Source organism: Zootoca vivipara, chromosome 12, assembly GCF_965207765.1.
Source record: "Zootoca vivipara chromosome 12, rZooViv2.hap1.1, whole genome shotgun sequence".
Lineage (NCBI taxonomy): Eukaryota > Metazoa > Chordata > Lepidosauria > Squamata > Lacertidae > Zootoca > Zootoca vivipara.
The window spans coordinates 46105323-46117757 of record NC_142595.1 but is presented as its reverse complement, the minus strand read 5'-3'; the positions used below and the strand labels follow the sequence as shown (position 1 = coordinate 46117757).

General features: G+C 42.5%; 1 pseudogene; it reads left to right on the top strand.

Moving 5' to 3' along the window:
- The first annotated feature begins 4577 nt into the window (after positions 1 to 4577).
- Positions 4578 to 11239, top strand: LOC118077517 (vomeronasal type-2 receptor 26-like; annotated as a pseudogene).
- Positions 11240 to 12435: the final 1196 nt, after the last annotated feature.

Sequence of the window (12435 nt, the reverse complement as noted above, 5' to 3'; positions counted from 1 at the left end):
TCTGGTTCGCCAGAAGCGGCTTTGTCATGCTGGCCACATGACCCAAAAGCTGTATGGCGGCTCCCTCGGCCAATAATACGAGATGAGCGCCGCAACCCCAGAATCGGTCATGACTGGACCTAATGGTCAGGGTCCCTTTACCTTTTTTACCTGTCATACTGCTTAAAGAAAAATCGGACATTCTTCAACCCAGCTTAGAATAATTTTATGCTACCTTCCTGTGCATAGGACTGGCCTCCCTATGTAATAACCTCACCTCACAAATACTAAGTGGAAGGGAGCAAATATGTACACAAGAAACTGTCATAAATCAAACCTGTGCAAAGTAAGATGCCATAAATTACACCAGATCTAATAATTAGATCTAATAATTAGCAGCCGGCTTTGAAGTGAGCCGGGGAGAAGGGAGACACGACCGTCCCTGCGAGAGGTGGCGAGAGGATCAGCGCCCCGAAAGTGCTCCTCATCCCACCACCGCCTCTCGCAAGAGCAGGCTTCCTCCCCCCCCTCTCTCTCTCTCACACACACACACCTTGCTTCCTTCCTTCCTTCCTTCCCTCCCTCCCTCCCTCCCTCCCTTTCTCTCCCTCCCTCTCCCTCTCTCTCTCTCCCTCTCACCCCTCCTCCCTCCCTTCTCTGTCTCTTCCCTCTCCCTCCCCCTCTCTCTTTCATCCTTTCCTTTCCTTTCCCTTTCCCTTTCCCTTTCCCCTTCCTTCCTTCCTTCCTTCCTTCCTTCCTTCCTTCCTTCCTTCCTTCCTTCCTTCCTTCCTTCCTTCCTTCTCTCTTCCCCCTCCCTCCCCACCCTGCACTACGGTATTATTCTGTGGTAGCAGGACTGCCACTGCTTTGGAACATGTAGCAGAGATCATGGTTACAAGGAACAGGTTGGATGTGAAATACATCTGTGTTTGAAATATGATTGGCTGGGGGGGGGGAAGCTGATCTCGCCTAGGGTGCAAAAAACCCTAGCACCGGCCCTGGGTACATGATACCCCAAAATTGAAAGCCACACTGTCAGAGTCAATTCATCAAAAATATAGAAGGGACCAGGGCTTTTTTTCCCCAGCTGGCTTGTGTGGAGGGCAGCTCCAGCACTTTTCAGGTGGGGACAACACAGGAAGTCCCTGGGCTGAGCTTCCCGCCTGAACAGCTGAAGAGCAGAGAAGCATGGCAACAGAGAAAGGCTCTGTGCCCCATTCTGACCAAGCATCGGGATGTGTAAGTTTAGTTTAGTTTAGTTTATTGTTACGGTTCTCGACCAGCATACACATGTATACATAAAACAATCCACAATACAATCTAAAATATAATCAATAAATATGAACCACTTTAACCATTATAAAAATTAATAGATAAAGAAGGTATTACTACTTGGGAGGGTGCAACTAATGGTAGCAATGGGTCATCTTTGGCTCTTTCCTGAAATTTTTGGGCACTACTAACTACGACGGCTCGGATTTTTATGGCTCTAGCACAGAACTTGGCTACCTTTGCTGTCACATTAGAGTTAGTATCTGAAAGAAGCCACTCTATATAGAAACTGCCTGAGCGTCGACGAAGCTCAGCCAGCGTTGTGTGGATGAGCTCGCCTTGCACCTCCTCATAGTAGCTACATCGCAGGAGTATGTGGCCAATAGTTTCCACTTCCCCACATCCACACGGGCAGCATCTCTCGCACATTGAGATCCATTTGAACTTCCCTTGAAGAACTGCTGAGGGCATTATGCGATTTCGGGCTAAAGTGAAAGCTCTTCAAAGAGAGGGTATTTCCAGATGGGATAAGTACATAGCTGGGCGAGATATGTATCTCCTTTCTTCCTGAATAAGAAAGTGAGGTACTTTACTCAGATCTTTCTGCCTTTCTATATCTGTTATCCTCTGTTTAACAATGATCTTTGCTGAGTCAGGGTCATGTGACATCAGGCTGGCTGGATGAAGGCCTATATACTTAGCATCTTATTTACTATGGCCTTACTCCAAAGGGAATGATACTTATCTTTTGATAACAGGTGGCCTTTTGATAACAGGTTAAGCCCTGTGGGTTCAGGTTGAGTTTCATCCACAGGTTGCAAGCCTGCATCCATACTCTGGCCTCCACGCAGATAATGCCTGTTTCTAACCATATCGCAGCGTTTGACACACACGGAGGCATTTGTAAAGCTGCTCTGAGGAATTTTGACTGGAATCTTTCAGCTATATTCAGATTAGGTGGCGGAATGTTAAGGTTAGCCCCAAAGAGCAGCTGAGCCATCACTTTAGCCTCAAACAATTTTAGAGCCGCTGGAATGTATTGACCACCCTTTGATCTCAGAAAACTTAGAATGGCATCTATGTACCATAAAAAAATTCCTTCAGTAGCACCTTAAAGACCAACTAAGTTTTTATTTTGGTATGAGCTTTCGTGTGCATGCACACTTCTTCAGATATCTGAAGAATATCTGAAGAAGTGAATATCTGAATATCTGAAGAAGTGTGCCTGCACACGAAAGCTCATACCAAAATAAAAACTTAGTTGGTCTTTAAGGTGCTACTGAAGGTATTTTTTTATTTTACTTCGACCCAGACCAACACGGCTACCTACCTGTAACCAGATCTATGTACCATGTATAACTCTTGGGGCATTTAGCGAAAGACATTATTTTTTGTCTTTTGATAATTTATAGTGAGGTGGGCTTCTTTGCAGAATTCCGCTAATGACCGTAGTGCCCTCCGTAGCCCAATTGGGGTCCTTGATAAAATCAAAGTGTCATCCGCATATAAAAGAATAGATTTTTGCCTATCTGCCAATTTAGGTGAGTGAAACTGTGGGCCTTTTACTTTAAGTACCATGCCGTTTATATAATAGTTAAACAGGAGGCGAGCTAAAACACAGTCCTGTTTAACTCCCCGCTGAGTGGGGATCCGTCGTGTTAGTTGTAAGCATTTTAAAGGCTCTTATTACTTTTTGCCTTAACTGTTGAGTATCTACAAGAGGCAAAAGGAGCTTCCGCTTCTCTGGGAGCCTAGCACAGCACCAAAAAGGGCTCTCTCATGCCTCGCTGGAGCCAGCTCCACAGTCCTACACTTGAAGAATAACAGCTCAAGCTTTTTTGCTATATCACTGTCGAACACTGTTCCTTCCTGATGTTCAATTCCTACGGGGATCTCCATGCCACCTGCTCCTCTTTGAGCCACAAGGAATAGTGGATACTTCTTATTAGCAGACCTGGAAAAGGAACCAACATATTGACTATGGGGTGGATGAGGGGAGGAATGTCACTCAGGAGCCAAATGCTAAAGCACCAATTATGGACCACTGGGATCATGGAAACCCTTATTATCCGTTCACCTGCCCCAAGTCCCAAAGGCTTTTGAAAATATCTACTAGTAGTCAGGGCATGTGTTTGTATCTCAAAGGCATGACTGATTTCTTTCTCTTAAGAGAGGTATTGCGAGAATTAGCAGTGTCTGCTGATGAACAGAGCAGAGCCCCAATCTAGAGGGAAGCTTCGCTGATCGGATGCTTTGCCTTCTGATGCTCCTACCTTTGCTGACAGCTATGGTGTTCCAAGTAGATACTCTGGAGTGTGCTGCATATGACCCCCACACTGTTCCACACAAGTGGTTGCAGCCAGGAGCTCTTTTCATTGGTGGAATTGTTTCTCAGATCGTTTACCATCCTCATGAATTGTCCTTCGAGGAGCATCCTTCTCAGAACCTGTTTGATGTCCCAGAGTAAGGAATTGCTTCTTCTGTTCTGCATGTTCTGAAGCTGGTCACACACGTACAAATCTCTAAGAGTGACCGAATGCCCAACCCCTCCCCAAAAAGTGAAGGTGTTGCCAACCCATATAAGTCAGTCTAATACAAAATATAACCAAATATAATCAAAGACGAAGCTACAGAAAGTTGGACAATGTCCCCTCCCCGCAGTTCTTGCAGCTGCCTTCCTGATGGAACCAAAAAGTTTTTGTTACAATCCATGTCACTCTCACAGTGTATGGATAATGTGGAAGATTATTGTGATTTTGAGATTAGTGATCTGACATAGTCAGCTCTTCCTGTCTCTGGTTATCTCTTCAAGGATCTGGCTATGTTTTATTACTTTCTCAATCCCTTGTAGAAAGTCTTTTGACGTGAGGTCTGTTGGCAAATGACACTAGTCGGTAAAAGTCTTTGATTTATGGCTTGCCTTCTTGTCTTTGATGTAGCCTGTACTTGCTATAACAGGGCACATTATCTATAAAACATCTAGTTTTGGGGCATTCCAGTCAGAAGTTTGTGCACAGGCTGTTGACCGCAGAGCTGTACATCGAAGGCTACCTGGGGCTCACTTCAGGGCTTCTCAGTGGCAGATTGAAGTGCTTGCATGGTAATGTATATATTGCTTGCTGTGGGGAATACATTCTGTAATCTTCTCACCCACTTGTGTTTGTATTTATTCTGAATCTAATTTTAAAAGAACCATCTTGCATTTGGCAAAACAAACACAAAATTCAATATTTTACAATAGTTAGAGATTAATAATATTGTGATTTGACAGCAGTAATCATCCTCAATATACAAAAGGATTAACATAATCTACCTCTATATGCAGAATGGTGACAAAATTCTACCAGCACATCCTTATCTTGGCATTTGCTGTGAACGAAATCAACAAGAACCCTAAGTTCCTACCCAATGTCACACTTGGATTCCATATCTATGATAGCTACTATGATGCAAGGATGACTTATCGTACCACTTTGGATGTGCTCTTCAAATCACATAGATTTGTCCTCAACTACCAGTGTGACAGACAGAAAAACCTCATGGCTATCATTGGCGGACTTGGCTCTGATACCTCTAACCTTATGGCAGATATTATAGGTTCCTATAAGGTTCCGCAGGACCCAGGTGGCGCTGTGGTTAAACCACTGAGCCTAGGGCTTGCTGATCAGAAGGTCGGCGGTTCGAATCCCTGTGACGGGGTGAGCTACCGTTGCTTGGTCCCAGCTCCTGCCAACCTAGCAGTTCGAAAGCACGTCAAAATGCAAGTAGATAAATAGGAACCGCTACAGCGGGAAGGTAAACGGCGTTTCCATGTGCTGCTCTGGTTTGCCAGAAGCGGCTTTGTCATGCTGGCCACATGACCTGGAAGCTATACGCCGGCTCCCTCGGCCAATAATGCGAGATGAGCGCGCAACCCCAGAGTCGGACACGACTGGACCTAATGGTTAGGGGTCCCTTTACCCTTTACCTTATAAGGTTCCGCAGGTAGGAATTTTCTCTGTATATTTGAGGTTGTGTGAGAGAGTGATTTAGGCTCTTCCTTCTTATGCTAAGCTTTATTTTGTAGTTCAAAAGGAGAGAGTTGACAAAAGTAGGGGTTGACCCAAAAGGGGGGGGGATCCTTCCAAACAAACCCATTGCATTGCATTCATTCTTCAATTATTATCTAACATTTATTCATGCAAGGCCTTTGGCTCTTAATTATGTTTGGCTTTTGTGAGTGGGTGGGATGTTTTAATCCTCCTTTCTTCTTCTTTTTTGAACCCCCCCCCCACTACCACCACCACCAATGTTGCCTTTTATATTTATATTTATCTTTGTTTTTTCTATTATGGTGGTTTTAATGAACGTGTTTGTTTATATAATGGAACACATTTTGAGTTACCTTCGTAACAAAGCAACCTATAAATCAAATAAATAAATAAATCTGTAAACAACAGATTCTATATCCTTGAGAAATTCTACTTCAAGTGTTATCTGTAACTCTAGGTTTCCAGACTGTTTCAAGATATAAAAGCTGTATAATCAGGAACATAGTCAATCCTAACTTTTCCGTGCAGTATCTGTCCATTTTCTTTCAGCTCACATATGGCTCATTTGCCCCACAAGAGAATCATATCACTCAAGGGCCATCCTTTTTTCGCCTCGTCCCAAATGAAACCCAGCAGTATATGGGGATTATCCGGTTACTCAAACATTTCAAATGGACATGGGTTGGGCTTCTTTCAGTTGATAATAGCAGTGGCGAACATTTCTTGCAGACGCTGGAGCCATTATTTTCCCAGTATGCGATCTGTTCAGCATTCACAGAAAGAATACCACAAATAAGCCACTGGGATAGCTTGGAGGAACTTGGTAATATAGCCACAAAAGTTTATGTACAATACACAAATAACAAAGTGACTACCTTTATCATATATGGAGAATCATTGACTATATCATGGCTGAGGACTATCATATTTATACGAGACACTGGAAACAAGGAGAACACATCACTCAGAAAGGTGTGGATTACGACAACCCAGATAGATTTCATACTAACTGGCATTCAAAAAGGCTGGGGGCTTCAGATGTTCCAAGGTGCCATTTCCTTTACAATCCACTCCAAAGAGATTGCAGGCTTTAGGGAATTTATTCAGACCATAAAACCTTATGGGCCCCAAACAGACGGTTTTCTGAAGGACTTTTGGGAGCAAGCCTTTGACTGTGTACTTCCTAACCCCAATGCCACAATGGATGTTGATGAAATATGTACTGGGGAGGAGAGGCTGGAGAGTCTTTCTGGGCCACACTTTGAACTGCTCATGGCAGGACACAGCTATAGTATCTATAATGGTGTTTATGCTGTAGCATATGCTTTGTATGTTATGGGCTCTTCCTGGTCCAAACAGAGAGCCAGTGGGAAAGGTTTCAGTATTGAACTTCAAGATGTTCAGCCTTGGCAGGTAATGTCCCTACAAAGAAGTATTTTTATTTCAGTAACCAAATTCGTACAAGGTGAAGCTATATTCAGCTTTCTCCTGCATTAACTACTGATGATATGGAGTTGGACACGGTATTGGTTGAATGTATTTGATAGGCTGTTGTTGTTGTTTAAGTCACTGGAGTTTGAATATGCAAAGCAGGATGAATTCCCATAATCCCTGACATTTAGTCATGATGAATGCTTGATGAGAATTGTAGTCCAACAACTTTAGAAGTCACTATCTGACATAAGACGAACTCTCCAATTTATTTACATGCCGAATTCTTTTATTTATTCCTTCTCTCTTAGCTCCATCACTTTCTTCACAAGATTTCATTTAACAACTCAGCTGGGGAAACCATTTCCTTTAATGACAAATGGGAAATGGGAGGCGGCTTTGACATCATAAATATGGTCATATTTCCAAACAACTCTTCCCAGAGAGTGAAAATTGGTTGGATTGACCCAGATGTTCTGGAAGGAGAAGAACTCATAATTCATGAAGATATAATTGTTTGGCACAATGGTTTCAACCAGGTATGGGATGTGGTGCGGATGAGCTGGAAGGAGTTGCAGTCAATGTCCCCTTATAGCCTAGGATTGCCTTGCTGCTTTTCCAGGCAGTATTCTGGCCAATCATGTCATGAGAATAATAATGCTGATAGAACACTTTATGTTTTTGGACAAAGATTGATGTGACAACTATGTCTGAAATTTTTGAAATAGCTCTAGTCACAGAGATAACTTTACACCAGCACAAACATTACTTGGAGAAGGGATTTCTTGGTTCATTTTCACTTTCTTTCTTTCTTTTCTTTTGATTTGTTTTTCTCTGGTGATTAGTCTACTTAGGTGGGGAAAGCTTAGATTTTAGTATAGCTGTGATTGGTAATAGTATATTCACATCCAAATACAATGTAGCAACTATCATAAGGGTTTATACCCTTTATAGTTCATTCGTGTGTGTGTGTGTTTGTGTCACACACAGATATAGTGGTACCTTCGTTGAAGAACAATCTGGTTTAAGAATGATTTGGTTTACAAACTCCGCAAAACCAGAAATTGTATCTTGGTTTGAGAACTTTACCTTGGTCTAAGAATGGACTCCCAACAGTGGAAGAGCACCGGTAGCAGGAGGCCTCATTAGGGAAAGCACGCCTTGGTTTAACACTAATTTTGGTTTAAGAACAGACTTCCGGAATGGATTAAGTTCGTAAAGCAAAGTACCACTCTCTCTCTCTCTCTCTCTCTGTGTGTGTGTGTGTGTGTGTGTGTGAGAGAGAGAGAGAGAGAGAGAGAGAGAGAGAGAGAGAGAGAGAGAGAGAGAGAGGAAGAGGAAGAGAGAGAGAGAGGGAGGGAGGGAGGGAGGGAGGGAGGGAGGGAGAGAGAGAGAGAGAGAGAGAGAGAGAGAGAGAGAGAGAGAGAGAGAGAACTAGATATATATGAACTACACAAACATATATATAATAGTATGGGTTTCATATTAGCTCATCGTCTTTGCCATCTCTTCTGTACGCACATAAGGAAATTGAAACAATAGTGACTAACTCATCATATTCAAATACCTTTGTGGCTCAGTCTTTGTGAGTTCTCTGCTGGCTCAACTATTGGTGTTCACTTGCCTGCCCAGTTAAGTACTGCTAGGTGCTTAAAAGATCTGAGGTATCAGCCAAGATAAACAACAGGTGTATATCTCTGTCTATCTAACTGAATTCCCCTTTCTAATGCCTTTCATGGTTATGGATAGGTGATGCCCATTTCTTTGTGTAACGACTACTGCTATCCTGGCAACCAGAAGAAAATGAAGGGGGGGGAAAATAAATTTTGCTGCTATGATTGTATTCCATGTCCAGAAGGGAAGATTTCCAATAAGATGGGTAGGTCATGTAGTACCCCAATGTTTCCACTACAGAAGGCAAACTGAAAAAGTTAAATCAGATTTTTATTCACAAGAGGAAATTTATATATCAATCGATTAGCTACATCAACATCAGTTTATGCAGAAGGTAGAAGGGAATGTATCTCCCTATTCTTTCCAAAGCCAACAAACCCTTGGTTCCATGTTACATAACAGAACATGAATCAATCCATGACAGAACATGTTTAACTTGAGAGGCTCATCCAGAGGTGTGCTCATTTGTTTACCGCACCCCTCCTCTGCTGTCCAGTGGTATTGTTGGAGGACCCTAAAATGATAATATTGGTTGACTTCAACATCCATGTGGAGACTGCTGTCAAGCCGTCTTGAGACTTCATGTCCTCTATGACAACCATGGGTCTGTCAAAAATGGTCTTTGGTCTAACAGACCAGGAGGGAAACACACTATGGCCAAACAGTGAAGTTATATTGGAGGATCTAGAGATTACTGACTCCCAGTAAAGGAGAGGGACCTCTGGGGCATTTGAAGACCCATTGTGACCAACTAGCTATGCATTTTGAGGATAAAGTCACTTGACTTCAAAGTGATCTTCATTGTGCACTTGTTGCTGCCCTGGTTGATATACTCAGTGACACAACTGGGAATGTTTTTGTGAGACCAGTTTCATGTTATGCAATCAGCTGATGTGGACAAGGTTCTGGTGGCAATGCACCCATCTTTATGAGCCCTCTAGACCCAGGTCCCTCCTGCCTTACTAAATCTAGCTGATGGGATGGGTGCAGATTGTGGTTAATGCTTCACAGCATGAGGGGCTTCTCCCTGCAGCATTCAAATCACTCCAAAAGAAGCCAGCTTTGGGCATTTTGGATTAGAACAACTATTGACCATTTTCAAATACCCCCTTTCTAGGGAATGTAGTGGAGGGCTATGCTGCTGCAGTTGCATGCATTGTTGGTGGACACAGCTTATCTATAGCCATTCCATTCTGGGTTCAGGCTTGGTAATGGAACTGAGCCTTGTTTGTGTCAGTAATTCGGCCGTCTGGGGGCCAGTTGTCAGACTGGTCCCACAGGCCAGATATGCGATTGCTCTCACAAACGTGATGAACAACACAGAAGTCAGTAAATAAGGCTAAACTGCTTTATTTACATATACACAAACTGGGAGCTCTACATCATGGCTCCCTCTCTCTGGCATCACAGCCAGTAAAGAGAAAGAACAAAGGAACAACAGTCCCACGTAAACATCCTGTCTACGTCACTTCCACTCTGTGGGAATGAAAACACATACAGTCATATGATACACAATAACCCTATGACTGCAGACGGGGAATGAATCCTAACAGTTTGCCCTGATGGATCACCTCTGCTGAGAGCAGGGAAGGGGAATGTGACCTTACTCTTGTTTCTTGATCTTTCATCTGCTTTTGAGACCATCAACCACGGTATCCTCCTGCATCAGCTCTCTGGGGAGTGGGAATTATGGGCACTTTATTACAGTGGCGCCGTTCTTATCTTCAGGATTGAGTCCAGAGAGTAGCGTTGGAACATTTTATTATTCTTATTAATTCTTGCCCTACATAGGTAAAAGATACTGAAATGAGAAATTTCCAATTTTTAGATATGGCTGGAACCTTCAACCAAAAGTTATATGAGTTATAACTGATGTATGAGAGGTAGAGTGGAGAACTGTCCATATGTAACAGATAATTAATACTGAATGATAAATTTACTTTCTTTTAGATATGACTGACTGTTTCACATGCCCAGAAGAGAAATTTCCAACTAAGGACAAAGATGAATGTATGCCTAAAGTTATAAGCTTTCTTTCTTATGAAGAACCTTTAGGAATCACTTTAGCCTTTGCTGCTGTTTCTCTTTCCATTATTGCAGTCTTGGTGCTAGCAATTTTCATTAAGCACAGGGATACACCCATTGTCAAAGCCAACAACTGAGGCCTCACCTATACCCTCCTCATCTCCCTCCTGCTCTGCTTCGTCTCTTCATTGTTTTTCCTCGGCAAACCTGGAAAAGTGACCTGCCTTCTCAGACAAACAGTGTTTGGCATCATCTTCTCAGTGGCTGTTTCTTGTGTATTGGCCAAAACCATCACTGTAGTGATAGCTTTCATGGCCACAAAGCCAGGATCCAGCATGAGGAAGTGGATGGGGAAAAGACAGGGACATTCTGTTGTCCTTTCCTCCTCACTTATTCAAGCAAGTATTTGTACCTTGTGGTTGGCAACCTCTCCCCCGTTCCCTGATTTAGACATGCATTCAGTAACAGGAGAAATCATTGTGCAATGTAATGAAGGGTCAGTCGCCATGTTTTACTGTGTCTTGGGTTACACGGGCTTCTTGGCCATTTCCAGCTTCACTGTGGCATTCCTAGCCCGCAAGTTACCAGATAGTTTTAATGAAGCCAAGTTCATTACATTCAGCATGTTGGTCTTTTGCAGTGTGTGGTTGTCCTTTGTTCCAACCTACCTGAGCACAAGAGGGAAACACATGGTGGCTGTGGAGATCTTCTCCATCTTAGCCTCCAGTGCTGGGTTACTGGGCTGCATCTTCGCCCCTAAATGCTACATCATTGTGTTTAGGCCCCAACAGAACAAGAGAGAACAACTAATTAGGAGAAAGTTCTAAAGAATCTGCCTTGTTGTTTTTGTCTAATCTATGACTGTGTTGGTAAGGTACAAGGATTCCTAAAGTATTGATTTTTATTATTTTTTTATATTTTTTATGAATAGGTGAAGGGCTTGCCTCATAAAGCACCCAAGAAAATAAACATTATGTATTTTCAGCAGCTGACTTTTGCGCAATGGATGGGATCTTTGGATAAAGGGTAGTGTATACATTGAATAATTAAAATAATAGTAGCAGCAGTAATTTCTTAATTTGCATTGGCTGCGGCCTGGATTCCTGTCAAATAGGTTTCACAGATAGCTCTCAGTTGTTCATCGCTACACTCTGATTATTATTATTATTATTATTATTATTATTATTATTATTAAATTGCTATAGTTCCTGTTTATCCTCGATTCTGGTTCCTGGTTCTTATTTACTGTCTATTTTATTCATGATATTTTCAATACATGTATTAGCAAGCATGATTTGTTGATTAGTATGTCTTCTACAAACATGTGTAAATGATTTTGGCCATACGTAGGTATGGTGTATTTTGAAGAGGACACTATGACAACTCTAATTTTAAACACCCCTTCTATATGTAGGCTATAGGAGCTGTAATATATCGCTGAGGCGGGCAGGAGAAGAGAAGAGGAAAGAAAGTCTTCAACCACCAGTTATGCCTATGTCTCATCCAGTAGGTATATCAAGATACATTTTGGCAAATATAAAAAATACACCCTGAAAGAAACAGGCCAAACCCTACGCCAAAGGATAAATGGACATAAATCTGACACCAGGAATCACAAGACAGAGAAACCAGTAGGAGAACACTTCAAACTCCCAGGACATTCTATACAAGATCTCAAAGTAGCTGTCTTATTACAAAAGAATTTCAGAAATAGACTGGAAAGCAACTGAAAATAGACTGGAATGAGATATGAACCCAATGTCTCTATTCAGACCAGGTCTCTCCATGGTTTTTAAGTTTGGTAATAAGTTGCAATTCAACAGGTTTACCACACCTATCAGCCAATCACCCATTCCCACCACCCTTCTGAGTAATACCCCTCCCCACCCTCTCACTATATACAGTCGTACCTCGGGTTACGACCACCTCGGGTTGTGAACAATTCAGGTTACAAACTGCGCAAACCCAGAAGTATTTTCGCCGCGTGTGCGTGCGCAGAAGACCTCAATCATCCTGTATCAAC